Raw genomic sequence first — 18362 nt, forward strand, 5'->3', positions numbered from 1 at the left:
CCCTCTGTATTCATGCAGTGTGAAGTCCTTGAGGGTGGTATTATGTTTAGTTAATTTTTTGCGGAATCGATTATGGCACGCGCTACTGCTGCATGGCATAGTTTTGAGATGTATCGACAACCTGCATGCATAATGGTGCACGCAATCAGTGGTCAGGGAGGAGAAGACTGCGGGCGATTCCTGTTAGATTTAGAGCCTTTATTTTAATCTTATTGAATTGTAAATATCATTTTATTCTATACTTATCATCAATACTGGTCTACTTGTTACTGGTTTATTATTTTCTTTATCGTTATTGCTACTTATGGAAACAGTACATTGCATTCAGCTTGTTCTTATCATGCCTGGCCAAGCTGCGTTTTCGAGATGTTTAATTGTGAAAACTGTAGTACGAACAGATAGGTCTACGTTAAAATATTCTCGAATGGAACCCAAACGTATCCAATGATAAACAAGAGCATAAGTGACAGACAGGCATCTTACCACGTCGTTCCGGTTGGTAAAGCAAAAAAAATGACCCTGCATTCCCCGGAGGAGGCATGCGAACGCCGCGCTGGGCCCGCCGTGCATCATCTTGCCCTCTCGTCCGCTGTTAATACCCTGACACGTACACCCTCCCCGCTCCTACCAACGTCTTGGGAAATCATAACACCCCAGCAAATAACACTTTCTCCACTTTTCCACTTAGCTGTCCAAACTTGATTCCCCCTTTACTCTCGTACACTTTCTATTCGTTTCCCGTGTACATGGCGTGGCACACATTGTCACGGTGTTCGACGGCTATCTCACCGTCAAAATTAGCTACTCCGACCGGCACTGTGTTTTCTTAGCGAAAACGATCCGGAGTGTCGAACACCCAAACACGAAACAATGGTCGTCCTTTGTTGATGCTCGGATTTCTGAAGCTTTCCCTGTACTCGTTTTGATCACGGTTAATTGAGGCGAATAAGAGCATGCCTCAGAGGTATCAGATCAATTACACGCCTAATGCAAAGAGCAAAGAAACATATTTTGATCAATATAATTTTCACAACCTCCTCACCTTTATATCTCCCCTTTATATTCGAGAATAAATTGAAGTCTGTATAGAATACTTTTTGTTTGTCTTTCTCGTACGCGATTCCTTGTCACAAACATTCGCTCATGTATAGACAGTAAAGATTTTTGGGAAGTTTTGATAGCTTAACTAATAGATCTGACTTTTGGATTTACTGAAAATCCATGAAAGGTCCACCCCTTTTTGAGGGGAGAATCACACTGTCTCTACCGCTAACCCTGCATATTTTAAATCAAAACCGTTTTTAAAGTTTTAAAAGTGGACAAATTTTTCCCCCAATATGAAATGTTCTTTTACAGGTATGGGATTTTCGAGGAGTGGCACTATTTTACCAACTTTTGATCAGTGGTTTTGAATCGCCCAACTCTGCTTGATGATTGTGATTCGAACACTCGTTCAATCCGAGAACAAGAGGTCATTGGAATCCTTGTTGATATTCGGACATTGGCGTGCTCCGGTGACCCTGCATGGACGTGCGCGACACAATGCCAGTTGCTGGTCGACAACTCAAGGCCAGTCCGGGGAATTCCAGAGAAATCTCACTCCCCGTTCATTGGCTTGTCACCCCAAAGGGGGACCGGGAGAGGAGAGAAATTATACTCATCCCTTATTTATAACCAGAGGCGACCGACTGTCTTGCTGTTGCACTTTGCTATCAGTCGTCATTAAGACAGGAATCGCTTTGTGATGGAGCCGAGCCTCGCTCAAAAGGATGAAGGGGTCTTTAAAGCGGTCGCTGATAAATGAACCTCGTGTTTGTGGGCTGAACATTCGTAAATTTTGGCGATTAAACCACCCTGAACGGGCACTCAGTCGTAAAGGCAGATAACCTCTTCTCCCAAAAGTGTAAGATATCGTTTTTGTGACCACGCCCTTGTCGATATTCCACCTCCGCGCACGTTTGAGCATTGTCGTGTTTTTCGGTTCAATTTGTCTAGATTTTACGAAATTCGTTTTAGTTTTGTTGCCTTGTTGACTGTTTGGGGGTTATTGTTTAGTAGGGATGACTCAATTCGAATTATTCACTATCAGAATATTTGACCTTCAATTTGATCGATGACTGACAAATTGTTGTGGAATAAACCATATTCAAAATCAGCTGCAATAACGCACACAATTGTACATTATCACTTAAATGGCTTCTCACTTCTAGGAGTAACTCCAGCCACGATTTAGCAAGATTCAACAGAAGAACAGTACTTCCTGCCCTATCGAAAACTTTCATTCCTTTGATATTTTCACAGAATAATTTACTTTTTGAGTCATTGTAAGATATATTATTTTGTTGCTTTTCATTTGAATTTGCTTGAAACCAGCCTACATAGTGCGATTTTTCTCCCGTTTCATGAATTTTGCATTGAAATATTCAAATTTGGAAAGCAATATTCGAATATTCGATAATCGATCGGATCTTCGGATATCTGGCACAGACCTATTTTTGGTGAAACATATTTAATGTATTGTTAGCAATAATGGTACAGTGGTATTTGAAAAATGTTATTTCTTTTTTGTTTTCTTTGTTGTTTTTGTTGACCCAATGGATGTCATACACGAGAACACCATTTTGGTTTATTGGATGACTCGAACCTTGAAGTGACTCGGACTCAGAATTTTCGGACTCAGACTGAAATTTTTTGAACTAAGTTTTGAACTCGGACTCGAAATAGTATAGGACTCGAACTCGGACTTAGAGGTGGCAGACTCGACTACAACACTGACTGTGATCATGAAAATTTGGACCGACTTGAAAAAGAAAGCGGCCTAAGAATGTGATCATGCAATTGGTGATAATAAGAGTTATCGCGATAATGTTGAGTAATCATATGTGAGGAATTTCAGGCCTAAATTTCTTTGAAATGTAATTTTGGCTAGGCTTAAAAATCACTTCACTGTTGTCGCCTCATTTCTCTCCCAATCTAGGAAGTGCAATATGCTTCTTTATGTTGTGGGAAGATTATTCCATTCAAACTGTTAGCAAACTGGCTCTGAGATCAGACAGCGTTGATCTGAAATGCCAAGACATTGCACTGTCAGAGCGCCGGTATTCCCGGCAGCGCTTAGCTACAGCTGTTTATATTCCGCGCAAATTTGGCCAAAAGGGTTTTCACTTGAAAAAAATTACGAATTCATAGTCTTAATTTTCAGTGGTACTATAAACCAATCTTGTTGGGTTATGTTGGATTTTATGCCACGCCCCATTTATTCTCCTGATCCCTTTTTCATGTCTGTCCACGGGGAATCGGCAAGACAAAACTTATATCCTGTACTGTTCTCACAATTGAGGGCGAAATAGATTAATAAATTTTATTATATGAAAAGTACATTTTCACCTGGTAGTTGAGTACCATGCTCAATAGCTCTCTAGAAATCAAGCACAGACAATGTTTTTGTTTGTACAATTTTCATTGCACTAATTTAACTAGGTTCTTGACATTTAGTGATATTGTCACATCAAACATAAAACCCTTAAATTGCCTAAAATTGGCCGTATAAGATTTATTGTCCATCCGTGTGGGAGAGAATGGATCTGCTTCATGCAGAGTCCGGCAAAACCTTCAGGACGCAAGAGAAATTCTCTGATAGCTTTTTAACAAATCCAATCCAATTATCCTCTGCCCCCAGACTGTAGCAGTTCATTTTGGCGGGAACAGTTTCGGGCGGTTGGATGCAGTGGCGTTCTGCTCATCTCAGGGGACCTACCGCGCACAGCTCGGTATTGGCAAGCAGCAGGTTAGTCTTTTTCAGGCCGCTGTTTGTAGCAGAAGTGGATGGTGGCTTAAAGGGAGAGGAAAACGAGACGGAATAATGGGGGGTAGTATCACACAGCGAGCTTCTCTACCATCTCAATGCATTAGTGCTTTGGCTACATTTTCTCATTTTCCTGTGCAATTCTAATTTTGCCTCTTTCCCATGTGGTTACCTAGCTTTTCGTCGATCTGCTTGACGCTGGTCATTTGATCGCATAATGCCTATCTCTTATGTTGCAGACGTCACAGAATCTTGAGGACTTTTAATTAACAACCTCTTTTAACTCTTGTTTTTCCGCTCGCCTGAATTCGTATTTGACTTTATTCCTAGCTGGAAAATTTTCGCCCACTATTCTATATCATTTAGTGGAAAATCAAAACGAATATCTGGCGTAGGGAAAGTGATTCCAAGTGAATTGGGTAGTCGAATTGATTGATTTCCACTTCAGCGATTTTTGTCTGTATCCTAAAATATTAAATTATTCTCACTCTAAATCGCATGGTTCCCGTAATTTCAGTCCGGAGCTGATAATTTAAGGCGACATTTTCTATTATTAAACTTGTGCCAAGTGTTTGAAAAATCATATATGTTTTGGTCACTTGTACCACGATTTCCCAAGTTCAAAATCTGATCAAACTTGAATTTTGCAAGGAAAAAATTGTAAAATAGGTTTTATTTTCGATATTGCTCGATGATTACAGTTGGGCCAACGAGGTAAGACCAGTTGTTTCGGCCAGTGATTTTCACGTTTATGCGCAGCGCAAAACGTCACAGGGCACATCGTCTGTAAGGGGCCATATGGTTCTACTTTGTCGGGTTTTTACACCTTTGTTCGGTTCCTTTGATTTCATTTATTTCTCTTAAACCTTTTAATGTTTTTGCGCCCTACAAAGGCTGTCTTTTCAGCGACAGCTCCCTTACAGCTTTCCATTGCATCAATGTATCATAAGGCCAAGGCATTCGAATCTCATTAAAATCTGATCAAACATGAATTAGATTTTATGATTGTGCGCCCCACCAAAGTGATTGGTTTAGGAAGGCATCTAGTTACAACTACATAAGTATTAAAACGTTGGTTTAAAATGACCAGTATGTGGTCAACATTTAACACCTCCGTTTTCAGGGTGTAAGGGGGGGGGGTTGAAAATGTCGTGGGTTCATGTTGTTTTCATTGTGCAAGATTCTTTTGAAGGCATTCAACTCAAAAGAGGCTTTGGCAAGCTTGTGAGTCCTTAGAATTTGTAAAACCTAAAGTGTTATACATATTTGCAGTGATATCCTCTAGACAGCTTTTCGCTGTGTCCATGTCCATCACTTTCTTTGGTTCCTTCGTTTTCTTACTTTCATGGTGTCATTACATCGTATGGCCATGTTTTCCTCGCTTGGCTTGACATCTCGGTACGTATTGAGTCTGTACATGAAACACAAACTCGGCGAAGCTGTTTATCCCACCGATCCAGGGGCAAATTTGCCTCAGACGTCAGGCTCCAACACCCCTTCGATCTGATAATTTGAACAGAAATATAGAAGCACTTGGGTGCACGCCGAGGCCAAACTGCGCCCTTTATAGCAGAGATAAACATTTCGACTCGAATCCCCAATATTTCTTCAGAGTAATGGAAATTGCCCCGTGCAACCCGATACTGTTTGCGTCTGGTGCCAATAATTGCACACCCCATTGTATGCCGGATGCACCCGTTGATGCGAAGCAAAGGTGTGCATCGCCGGCCTGTCAAATTATACCGTGACGTGTAACATTTCTAGCGTGTCGAACTCAAAGCTCATCATGACAGAAATTGAGCATGACACATAATCGGAAGAGTTCCGATGGAAGGGCTCAAATTTTTATAAGACAGAGCCATTACTTTGTGTACTAATAGAGACCGCCCAACAATGTATCATTTTAAGACTTTTTTGAACATTTTAATTAACAAATTATATTGTTTGGCAAAAAACAATGGACCTTCCCATGAATTGTGCAAATTATACAGGCGCATGCGCGCTACTACCACTGGTTGGCAAGCGCAGCCGTAAAGACTGTTAGGAGTAGTGCTGCAACCATAACCTGGCATGTTGAAGATCAATCAACACTGTGGGCCTATGACAGCCCTTTTCCGATACTTCAGCACACCTTTCTCGAAGGTAAATGAAGTTGCCAGTGTTCTGAGGTTGGAGAGTAACGATTCCTTGTCATTAAGTCCGGTACGTAATCAATGTCAAACTTACTTAGAAAAGAAAGTAAATAAGGTGGAATGCAGATTGTCATTAAAAACCCCGATAGAATAAGGAGAAATGCTGTTGAATTGAACACAGCTTTGGAAATAGATAATTGTCATTTGTGCTTGAGATTTTATAAGGACATTTGTGGAAAGATAGATTTGAGTTGTTAATATAATTCTGAGATGAATTTACATGAAGCTTTCTGCGATTTTCATCTCAATCCTTGGCAACAGAACCAGGAAGTGGCCCATGTTTCTGTCACCGATTTCAGTAAGAGTGCAGTTGGCCCGAAAAAAAATGTCACACGGGAGGTGTAATGTAAAGTCGAATCATGTCTTTTGTCACCTTATAGATGTACCAGTTAATATATAAATTAGACAAGGAAAACCCCAGAGCTTAAGTGACGAGAAATTAAAGTTGTACGCAATCCGTGAACTCCATGGTATGGATTAAGGGAGATGTTTTGCCCTCCATGGACTGATGAGCTAGAGAGGGTCGTTATCGAAGTCCTCTCTGTCACTCCATGGTTTTTTTTTTCAATTAACTTTGGGCACGTTTCATGGGTACTGGAGCCTGACCAACATTAAAAAGTAAGGGCAGTACAGTAGATTTTGTAATGACATTTTTGCGCCCTGTTGTTGCAGGGTTTGTCCTTAACTTTTTTTTCACTTGCCAGCCGGACCAGCAGTGATGGCTTCTTACTAGTCCGCCAGCATTTTCACTGGTCCACGTCTTCCCCGCATTTCAACATTCTTTTTGGGCACCAGTGTTCTCTGCTTCAACGTCATGCATCATGACAGAGTGTGCTCGGTGCTGACTGTTGTCTAATTGTTGATGATGCAAATTAAACACACAAAGTGGTTACCTCCTGAAAACGGTTAGTTTTGTTCACAATCCAAGAGACAGAAAAAGAACATACATGTATCGTTGTGAACAGTTTATGTACATGTACGTTTTATGCGGTATGCACATGTGCACGTACATGTACATATGTACATGTTTTGTACGCCCGGCGAAATGTACATGTACATGTGTACATACATGTACAATACATATTCGCTCTCGACTGTGCCTAGTACTCCTGGGGTGCATTCCACCAAATGGTTGCATTTCTACGTGTGAGCTCATTAATATTTTGTGATCCCACGGGGTTTTTACAATAAGACATGCCATAATCAGGAGGGATCAGAGAAATACTTCTACAAAATCCCGAAATTGGGACTGACGATTTCCAGTTTGGGGTTTTCCTTTAAAAGTGGTGGGCGGCTACATTCAGAGCTGAGCGCATAATTTTAATACTATTTTGGAGTTATCTTCGGGAAAAGGCGAATAACAAAAAGTATCGTGGTTAACCCCCTTAAAATTGAAACGAAAAGTGATCTACTGGCCACAATCTTCAATTTCCAGAAAAAAAACGGAGGCTAACCTCTTTCCAAGAGTCAACAGGCAGGCGTTAATTCGGTCTGATTTTGCAGTGTTTTCTACGAGCACCTTTTTGGTGTAGTGCAACCACGGACGTATATGAAAAACCTGGACTTGCAACGCCTTAGTATGAAAAAGAAGCCAACCAGCGGCCATTTTACCGAGCCGAATACAAAGGCGTGGGTTGGGTTCCTTCTATTGACGTCAGGAAGAACAAAGGCGGGCATTGCCAGGAAAGCTTTGTATTCGGCTCGGTAAAATGGCCGCGAGTGGATTCAATGACTCTATAAGCTGATTAAGGGCATTGCGAGTCCAGATTTTATTATACACGTCCGTGAGTGCAACCTGTAGCGCGCGACCCAAACACGAAATCACAACCATCACATCGCTGGTGTCGCAACTACCAATGACCAATCAGAAAAATCAGTACTGCATATTCATATAACGTAATGTGTATACACACACACACACACACACCATACACACTCAGCACGTCATACGGATGATATGCATATTCACGATTAAATGTCCTCGATGCGATGCATGAAAGCACGTGCAGATGTACATGTAGATCCTGCACGCAGAACCGACGTCAATTCATAGCGTTGTCGAAGAAGTACCGACCACACACGGTAGTACAGTTAACGGGGCACATTTAAGTGCAATCGCGCCCTAAAGCACGGACTTAGATGTTTATAAAAAACCTGGACTTGCAACGCCTTTGTATGAAGAAGAAGCCAACCAGCGGCCATTTTACCGAGCCGAATACAAATGCGTGGGTCAGCTCCCCTCTATTGACGTCAGGAAGAACAAAGGCGGGCATTGCCAGGAAAGCTTTGTATTCGGCTCAGTAAAATGGCCGCGAGTGGATTCAATGATCTCTATAAGCTGTTTAAGGGAATTGCGAGTCCAGATGTTATTATACACGTCCGTGCCTTAAAGGCATTGCGGAACAGAAGTTTCAGACGATTTACTGCCGCTGCATTCATAGACTTCAGCATTACTCTTGCTGGGCTGGTGCCAGAGACCGAACTATTGGTTGCAAAAGGTTCTATTTTATTTGGTTCAAAAACCAGCAGCAGTTAGAGGGCATGCGTCACCATCAACTACATGTTTTTCGCCGTTTATTTCAGAATACTGTTTTACTACCGCCGGACTAGTACCCAGACGAGGGCTTTCGCTAGACTGCCGCGGTTTTTACTCGAATTTAGCTAGCGGACCAGCGTTAATTAAGGTCGAACCCTGAACTGTTGTACTTGAGTGCATTTCGTCTCCGCGTGCAACCTCATCATTTTGTACTGCGTATAATGTAACTTATCATAGCGAAACTATGGGAGGCCCACTGGCAGCTGGCACAGGTGTCGGTTGCAACGATTTTTAAGAGCTGCACAATTGCGGGGGGGGGGTAACCTCAGTGCATACATGATAAAACTTCTAAATAAGTGATGCATCAGTCGGGCACTGATGTTGGAGGGGGCACATTCCCTCCTATACTTCTAGGCCATTGGGTCCTAAGCAGTCGAGTTGTTTGACTTTTAGGACCTCTGCATATCGCTGAATGCATGCATACCGGTATGCATAGCTGTTGAGTAATACACAACGTTCATTACTTTGACGCGACATAGCCATCTTTGCGTAATTGTGCCTGATTTACACTGTTGGCAGTATTTGTCTTAGGATTGCTGGTCCAGCAGACTCGCGTCACAACTCAGACCCAACAATGGCGCCAGAAAATTGCAAAACCTGTTGGCAATCTCCATTCAGCAAATTCGGCTGCAAACGTTTTGTGACTTCAAAATGCGCTTGCCTCTTGCAGTCACTAGAAATATGAAGCGGCCTGCAAAACCCGAGCAGAAGGTTATCGAACAGGCGCTACTCTTTGATATTAACATTGGAGTAAATTGATTACAGTGGACATACGGCGGTTTCGAAACCACCAGCACCTGTTGCTGCACAGTATTATCGATAGATACAGAACAATGAAGTACGAGGACTGGTGCCGTCAAAATATCCCCTAGAGCATTCAGTAGCGTAGCCAAATGGGAATGCAGCAACCAGCTGCAGCAAAATTAGGACGCTGATGGAAATCAAAGCGAGAAAGAAAATGTATTACAAGTGCAGAACCGGGACGATAAAAACAGCTATGCTATTCAAAAGACTGGCTACTGCGGGGCGGGGAGGGAGCGCAAGTGGGCCCTGGCCCCAGAAAAACTAAAACCTTACAAGACAAGGGGAAGGACAGAAAAAGCATAGGAAAGGGACAAGGGGTGAAATCACTGGTTTGCTTGAAAAGACTTCGTGATTGGCCTCCTTCCACGATCAAATCTTCTTCAGTTTGTTGCTGATGTCTGTCTTCCGCCGCCACGGTAAAAATCCTAATGACGGCTATGGCAAGAAACATTGAAAAGTTTGTTTCATAAAAGTTTTCTAAAATTTACTGAAAAAGTCTCCATGTAGCCAGTAATATGTTAATGGAATTAAACGTGACGAATATGAAATAGTATGAAATATGAAAATAAACCCTACCCCAAAATATCGATTATATTAATTAAGGAAATTTGCCTAACGAGCAGAATTGCAGATCCTGTTAAAATGTTGAGTGCCTAAACAAAATTGCAAACAGGGCTCGCAAATGAGCTGCTTCCGTCTTTGTATAGCCGTTTGAAATCACTTTACCAAGCCAGCAAGCTGTTTGATTGCAAGAAATACTTCTGGGACTCGCCTGTGGGTTTAGCAGGTCTTTTACAGTCACACTTTTCTCACGCGAGTTTATTTTTAAGGTGTAGGCCCACAGATACTCCAGATACCGCCTGGGGTCGCCGTGTAAATGGAATTTTTGAGTGGGTACATTTCTTGCCGATATGGGTAGTGATAGGCCGGGGGTTGTCTTCTGTGATTGTTATCTTGTTATGAATAGATCTTCACTCGTCAGATTTTTGAAAAATTTCTGGATACTTAGAACGTACAGTTTTTGTAGAACTAAAAACTATTGATCAGTTAAAGAAATCGTGTCATGGAATGAATCATTCGGTCTGTTATCTCATTAAATATTTCTTTCCGTTCCACGAATTTATTATTTGTTTTTATACAACGCCTATTCTGTGTGCACAAGCTGTCATTTTACTTTTTTCAGCTTTGCGTATACATGCGCAACACGAAGTTTTGTATCCCGAGCCACGACAGAAATTTTTGTGTCTGTGCCGAGAACCGTCTTTGCCGCATGCGCAAGTGTGATACAGTGATCCTTGCTTGTGAGTCGAGTATACATAGATCATAGAACTAAATAACTTCCCTTGATGGTTCATTTGTAGTTAATATCAGGGTTTCTTCCCCGAAAAAGCTGTAGGGGGCATTTTATTTTCACAAATTCTTCAACCTTGCAATTTATTTCTGGTACCCATAAAATACGTGGGAAGGCATAACTCTTTGAGTTTGGGCATCATTATTTTCATACTTTTCTCCTGAGTTCCTCTGTTCAGACGTTTTCAACTGCTCTTTGAAAAATTGTGGCAAGTGTTCAGACGTCGACGGGTTCCCTTACAAAAGGTCTATAGCGTATGTAGGCGTCACCCTTGGAGATGAGTGGTTTTTTTTGCCAATTGTTGTGATATAAAGGAGTTGCTCGTTTGGTTTTTGTAACCTTATCTCCTTCGTGAGTGTGGTTTCGCTCCCTGGAAAATCGCTTTACCCAAACAAAGGAGGTCTTTAATCCTTGAGCTCTTTTGTGTATAGTCTGAGCTCCCATTTTAATTTTAATTATTCAAGAAAGGGGTTTCTAGATTATTGTGGGTTGGAGGTCCACTTGTTAGCAGCGTCTGAGTGTAGGATCGTCTGCCGCACTTTGACGTAAACAAGCATGACTCATTAGGCTTAATACGTCAACCGCTGGAATGAAAAAGAACTCTTCCGTGGAACAAACAAGGAAAATGTGGTATTTTTACATGTCATCCGGCAACAAGTGGCTAAACCTGGTTGGCTGAAATACGGCCATATGGGGTTTACTGATTTAGATGATCGCATGAAATGTACATCAGCGTGAACTGTAGGCTTACGCGCTATGCCGGACATCGCAGGTGCATAATATCTGGAGTATGTAGTGCCCGATCGGGCAATGCGGACGTTTCACAACAGTGCGCCTCCAAGAGTTTGCAACGCGTTGGCCAATCACAATACGCGAAATCTGTCGCGCGTTGTGATGGGCCAACGTGTTGCAAACTCTTGGAGGCGCACTATTGTGAATCGCCCGTATTGGCTAAGGGAATGAATATGCGGCTAGTATGTTTCAGATTTACTGGGCTTTTGATGTTGATAATGACCCTCACCCTGAGCTCAGGTCATTGTCAGCTTTGGAAGCTCAGCTAGGCTCTGCACTATAGGATGATTCAAGTGACATTAACTGGACCGTTTACCTGAATAAAAATGTCTGTTATTACCATTAGTGATTCAGAGCGTCGAGTAATTTATTCTTCAACCGGGAGGTGCATTAAACAGCCTTATATAATGTGAATTATGTTGACCACGCTTCAAATCAACTTGTCAGGCTTGGTCAAGATGTGAACATTTATTGCTCTTTTTTTCACTCCCCAAACGGATTGGTTAAAACAGCTACAAGTCTAACTAAGTTACTGCATGTTTAGTGTTTTGAAAATACCCAGTTATATTTAACCAAGTACTTTTAAAGTCTTGACGGTTTCAAATTACTCATTGAAAATGACTTTAAATAAAATATCTTTCGAACCAAAATTTCCCTGAGCTTCAAACCCATCCACTTTCTATGAAATATTTCAGTTTTTATGATAAAAATATATGTTGAAATTGTATCGTCACACCAAATAGATTGGAGTTCCCACCATGCCTTGCGCAATCTAACCCCTGGTATTGTACAATTTAAATATCCTGCAATGGGCCCTGCAATTTAAATATCCTGCGATTAGCTTCCCTGAACACACCAGTGTTTCACTCAAGGGAAGCCTCAAAATGAGGCTTATCGAACGCTGCAGTGTGTTTTCCAAGGCATTATGGGTAAAAGGTCAAGTCCCCGCCACGTATGATGTACGTCCATGCTGGAACAGTCCATCCGTGACTACATTACACTCGGTCAGTCTCCAGAGACCCGCTGGCCAGCTGGGGTAGTAGTGGCTGACACCAGGGCAGGCACGAACATCACGTGATGGCTAAACGAACGCTCTCGTGTAAGTTTGACTCACACGTGTAAGCTAATCGAACGCACCCTGTTTGGGATATTCAAATTAGGACTTTAGTCAGTGTATTTACGAGCGACTCATATTAACGCTTACGTGACGTGCAAGAGAATTCAGAGCACGCAGCTTTTGAAATACGCGCCTGGCTGACTTTACATTTATGTATATTTATCCTGAATAGCCAGTCAGCGTCATTTTCGTATTTTACACAACCACCTGAGTGAAGGAACGCGCACGCTGCCTATGGAGTCGAGGCTGCGACCGCTCTTATTCCGAGCGCGCGTAGTTTATCGTAATATTTAACCAGTTATAATTATTTAACGGTCGCTCGTTCCAAAGGGAGAGGTATAATGGGTGCCAGTTTCCTTGCAAAAATGTAACGTCATCAATGCAATCGGGATGCGTTGCTTTTGCAATCATGTAATTAATCTCAGTCAATTTCCTCGAGTGCGTTTTAGTGTCAGAATGTGGAGCGCCCCAAACAGCACCCGAATAATTTGACACCCTCAGGAAAACCCACGTTGTAAAAACATCGTTAATTACGGAATTTCCCTGGCAGTTCGGACGCCATGCAGTAGGCCTACTATCCCTTAAAAAAAGTACTGTAAAATTACACACGGTACAGTTAACAAATAACGGTCCCGCTGTTGTAGTTTAACATCGATTGCTTGTAAAATGTGGCAGTCATACAATAAATTTACATCCATTCGTTTGTAAATCTACAGCATTTCAATTCTATCTTTACGATAAGGGCCTTGTGAAATTGCTGTTTCAGTAATGTAACTTCCCGTAAGTTCTGTAAATTAACAACCCTCATGCCAGTTGAAGAACATAACCAGTCCAGTGTAGTCGAGGGTTCAACCTGTCATTTGACAAAGTCCTCAGGGTGAAATCTCAGCATTTCAAGTTAAAATTACACTGAGAGGTAGCCTTTAAAATCAGAGCCCTAGTAATGTAGTTTCACATCCAAGTTTAGCCTTTAATAGATACGCTGGTGGAACAACGTGGACTGTCTAATAAAATTCAGGGCGTTTTCCAATTACTGACGCCATTGTATAAAATTTTCGTGCCCACTCCAGCAATTTTGTGAAAAATTACTATTGTCAGGAGTTGGGCAGGTGGGGGCGGGGCAACTGGCAAGCAGGGTTGTGGAGGGGAAAACCCCAGGATACGGCGACACCACAGCTAGATGAGACGGGGGGGGGAGTTTCACGACAGCCGGGGAAGGGAAATCACCACGCAGGTCCTGGCGGAACGACAGACACACTAGTAAAGGAGATGGACAGCTTGTGCTCTGCATTCCCTGTTTCTGTATTGCTGCTTTCTCTTGTACTGGCCAAGTGCTGGGCCCGGGGGACGCCTGTGAAAGTTGGGCAGGCATTCATTAGTTCCATGTATATTACAAGCCGGGAATAATAAAATTAAAGGTTACAAATTAGGCCAAACTTACAAAAACCCCAAAATACTCCTAACAAACACGATCTAAGGTTGACCTAAGGTTTAAACTACAATATTTGTAGGTTAATCGTCCATATTGAGCACGAAGGAAAAACACAAACTTCCAGGCCAACCCCGGCCGCTGATTGACCAAAACTTACACACACTATCATTAACCACATGCACTCAAATATGTACCTAAATGCACAATACAGTCCTTAAGTAACAAAACATCACTGACAAAAAGTTGGCAATTTTCCAGTGAATAGGCTAATTACTTTCTATGAACTGTTCATCAAATTACCATCAAGGATCAAAGAAATTTCATCTAGTGTATTTCATAAGTTTCGCAATTTCCCTTTACTGGGCCCCTGCAGAAAACTACACAAGAACATTGTACCTTACATGCATGCCTTCTGTACTGACATGGGCCATAAAAATCCTTATATACTTTGCCACAGTTACTCCTAAATCACCTTACAAATATCACTGTTGAAAATGATTGATTTTGTTCAAAACTGTCATCTGAAAGCTAATCTATGATCATCAGTGGATAAAATAAGATGGATTAAGATAATCAACTATTTCATTAATAAGTAAAAGTAAAGCAAAGGAAATCATAATGAAAAAGTTAGGCGCAGTTACCTGTGAAAGTTGGGCAGGCACTGCCATGCAGTTTGCATGGTCCAGAGCATGCAGTTTAAACACATGTACTTCATGTCTAACAAACAGTTCAGGCAAATATGCAGGGCCTGGGTCTATGACAGTTCTGATTTAGCACAACAAAAATTTAGAGATAATGTAATGTATGTGATAATGTAAATTCAATAGTTCAAAACCTCAAATAATGTGCCTTACTTCAAATTCAGTATTGTTTCAAACTACATGTTCAATATTACACATAGTCAGTGAACGTTTGTATGTTTCCCATGACCTCCAGTAAGTTTTGGTGAGTTACAGCTAGGATGGCAAATATCAGTAAAAGTGAGTAGTTCGTGTACACTTTGGAAACGGGGATTTAGAATTAAGATTGCTCGTTGTCTTTTGGGTCTACTGGGATGTTCTCTGGTGTCCCAGGCCAAGACTCGGCTCATGTCAGGAGCAGTTCCTTCTCTCGAGACAAGGTCGATAACATTCTGGTCAGATGGCGCAAACACAATCTCCTTAATGGGGTCAAACTGTGACGTGATCTCCCCTACACAATACGAAACTTGAAAAACAGAAAGATTTGGAAAGACCTCTAAGCCAACTTATGGCAATCGATACTCTGTCCAGATCTTCGAATAGACTATGTTGAACCGAAGAGCATTCTTCACGGTAAGCATCAGTCCATCAAGAAGAAGAATAGCCTAGGGTTCCTTTGGCGCGTGCACACATAAATGTTAGGTTAGCATCTTTTGGGGAGACCATCTCAGCCAGACTTCCATGGAATCAGACACCTTGGTATTTCAATGTTGACTACTTCCTCCAGGTCTATGTTGATCTCGCCTTCTGGGTTGAGGGGTATCCCAACAGGATCTTCGGTCGAATCAGGATACCAGACAGCATGGCAAAAACATCACAATATGAAGAAGCTTGTCCAAGGATGTTACGGTTCGTTGGAATGTTTTTAGTTGGCTTCCCGTCTTTGACTTTCAGGGTGTCCTTTACGAGGTCACATGTTGTGTCTAAAGCGTTGGCAACTTCGGTGTCTTCCGTTTTGTCACACTTCTTTAACACTGATTGCCACTTCTTTTTTGAGGGTCTCAGTGAGCTTAAACTACGGCCTCGTAGCCTTTTCGTTATTTACAACAGATTTGTTCAAATCATCCATGTAGAACTGCTCAACAAGCACTCTGTTCAGCTGTTCATCTCCTGCAATATGCTCAGCTACCACATGCCTCAGGGTCACAATGGCTTCAGTCGGAGATGGCTTGTCTCCAAAGGTGACCAATGTCAGCTTGTGTACCTGAATGGGATGAATAAGATTCTCCCGGAATACAAATCTGTGGAAGCGGGTGTCGTCAGGTTTGATCTTAATGGCTTGAAACATGTTGCTGATGTCTACAATTAGGCCCACTTCGTTTTCCCTGAGCCGCAGTGCGACATCAAGCAGGTCAGGGTTTACATTCTCACCCTTCATGAGGTAATAATTCAGGGAGTGGCCCTTGTATCTCGCTTTTGCATCATTATACTCCTCTGACCGGAGTCGTCTTTGAATCTTTTGTGACAGCGAAATGAGGCGGTAACCACATCTTTTTTTTTTATTAACGTCTCTGTCTCGTTGTATCTCTTCCTCGGTGACGTGTCTAGCGACCCCTTTATCTTGTATTTTGTTTGCGGTATGTTTCCCATTCCTCAGGTCTGTCGCTGAATTGGCTCTCTTCATCCTTTTGACAGCACAGTTGTTGTCAGGCAAGTCATGTGGTGATCTCTTTTAAGTAATCTTATTTCGTACGATCCATCTGGAAGCTGGGTAACGCTTTGCTTCATGTTTTCAGTTGCGCTCTTGTCAAGGAAAAAAGTGGATCATTAGCAACTCTTGGGTTGCAATCCAACGGTCTCCCGAATGCGGAGCTCGTCCAGTGGTCCGATGGCTGACACGTTCATATAGATCGCTTGTGAAGATGAACTTGCAATTCGTCCCCCATGCACGAAGCATCCAAACGGGCATCTGACTGCTACAGGTTCATCAAAATTCTCGGCAGGGATGTAATCTTCTCATATCATCAAATGTGTGTTTTCAACACCCAGAAGTAAGTCAGTAGTTTCTGATGGAGCAACATTGATGTTGACTTGGCTCAAATGTTCATATTGTTGTAACTGTTCTGGAAGAACGACTGGAGCATCGCCACAGGGTTTGTCACTCTCGGTTGCAGTTGCAGGAGACGACCATCTTCCTTCAAGGTCTTCGATGTGACAGTCCAAAAGTCGTAGCTATCTTGTCAGTTTATTCCAGCTGTCAAGACTTAGGTCGTGATCCTGTTAGAGGTCTTGCTCCGTCTTTGGGAAGATCCCATCCCTGATCAAGGTAGCCTGGCTGCCACCATCGAGGACGACACGCACCAGGTGATGAGTGTTTCCATGACGTAGATATCACGTGGCAGTTGGTGGGATGCCCCATAATTTAGCCTTGTCGTCGGTGGGGACTGTTGCCACATTTGCCAAGTTGCTCTTTGGACGAAAGGTCTCTGCACTCTTATTCAACTGACTGGGAGGGTTGTTTCCCCCATCTACGTAGACAACGGAACAGATAGCTGAGAAGTGTCGATCACCACCGCAAGTCTGGACTCGACACGGCAACACAAACTGGCATGCATTGGAATCTGCAAGCTATTGTGTCCACAGCGGTAGCATATGCTGTTCTTCCTCATCACATTATACTTTTCTTTGAAGGGCAGACTTCTTCTGAACTTGTTACAGTTTTTCAGATAATGTGTTCTCGAATTGGCGTGTAGAGGGCATCTGGGTTGTCCTAACTGTTTACCTTTGTCAGTGTGACTCTCCGTACTCGGGTTGAGCTGTGGCTGAATTCGAGGCCTTGGATGTTTTATTCTGTGCTGCTGGATGGGCCAATGTATTCTTTACCGCAGTAGGTCTCGGCTATGCCACTTAACAATTTCTGGTAAGTGAATGGTCAGTGTGATCATCTCCGACACTCCTCTAGTAGGCGATCCAGTGCTGTTTAGGTATCTTCTGCTTAATCTGGCTGAACATGATCTTACTGTTTAGTTCTCCGGACAAGTTGACGGCCTCTGAGTGGGTCTAGAAGGTCTGCAAGGTCTGAACAAAGTGACTCATGGCCGAAAGGTTGACTCTCCCCGATCTCGTAAGTCTTATATCTAGGTCCCTGAGCAAGCTGCGCACGACCTTTTCTGGCTCACCGTATCACTCATCGATTACACGGCAAGCTCTCTCAACATTTGTGCATCCTTTGAAAAGATTGCATTCTTTCGCGTTGATTATTGATTCTGTCAGCTGGTACAAAAATTCAATCTCGGTCAGACCCGATAAGTAATGGATGAACTGTTCTTTAAATCACTTGTAATCTCTGATGTTACCGCTGAAAGTTGGGAACTTCCTCCTCGCCATTTTAGGGGCCGACGAAGCAGGTTGGGGATGGAGGGGGCGGCGTTGGCAAAGCTGCACTGGATGCTGCTGCTACAGTTCCTGTGCTCACAGGTTGTGTAGAAACTGTACGCGTTGAGTTTGCCCGGGAAGTCATAGGCGAGGGAAGATAGGGTTTATCCCCACACATGATTGGGACTGGTTGTCAACGATCTGTCTCGCGAGAAGTA

At 42.6% G+C, this 18362-nt stretch overlaps 1 protein-coding gene across 1 annotated transcript in view; it reads left to right on the forward strand.

Moving 5' to 3' along the window:
• The window catches only part of LOC110973276 (neuromedin-B receptor-like), a 75530-nt gene that overhangs the window by 9859 nt on the left and 47309 nt on the right, over positions 1-18362 (forward strand). Inside the window, exon 2 of the mRNA XM_022223967.2 lies at positions 3680-3787. The gene's annotated coding sequence lies outside the window, so the exon portion shown is untranslated. The remainder of the gene's footprint in view (positions 1-3679; positions 3788-18362) is intronic.

This window comes from Acanthaster planci, linkage group LG02 (assembly GCF_054643075.1).
Source record: "Acanthaster planci isolate LZ-2023a linkage group LG02, COTS_SCS, whole genome shotgun sequence".
Taxonomy (NCBI): domain Eukaryota; kingdom Metazoa; phylum Echinodermata; class Asteroidea; order Valvatida; family Acanthasteridae; genus Acanthaster; species Acanthaster planci.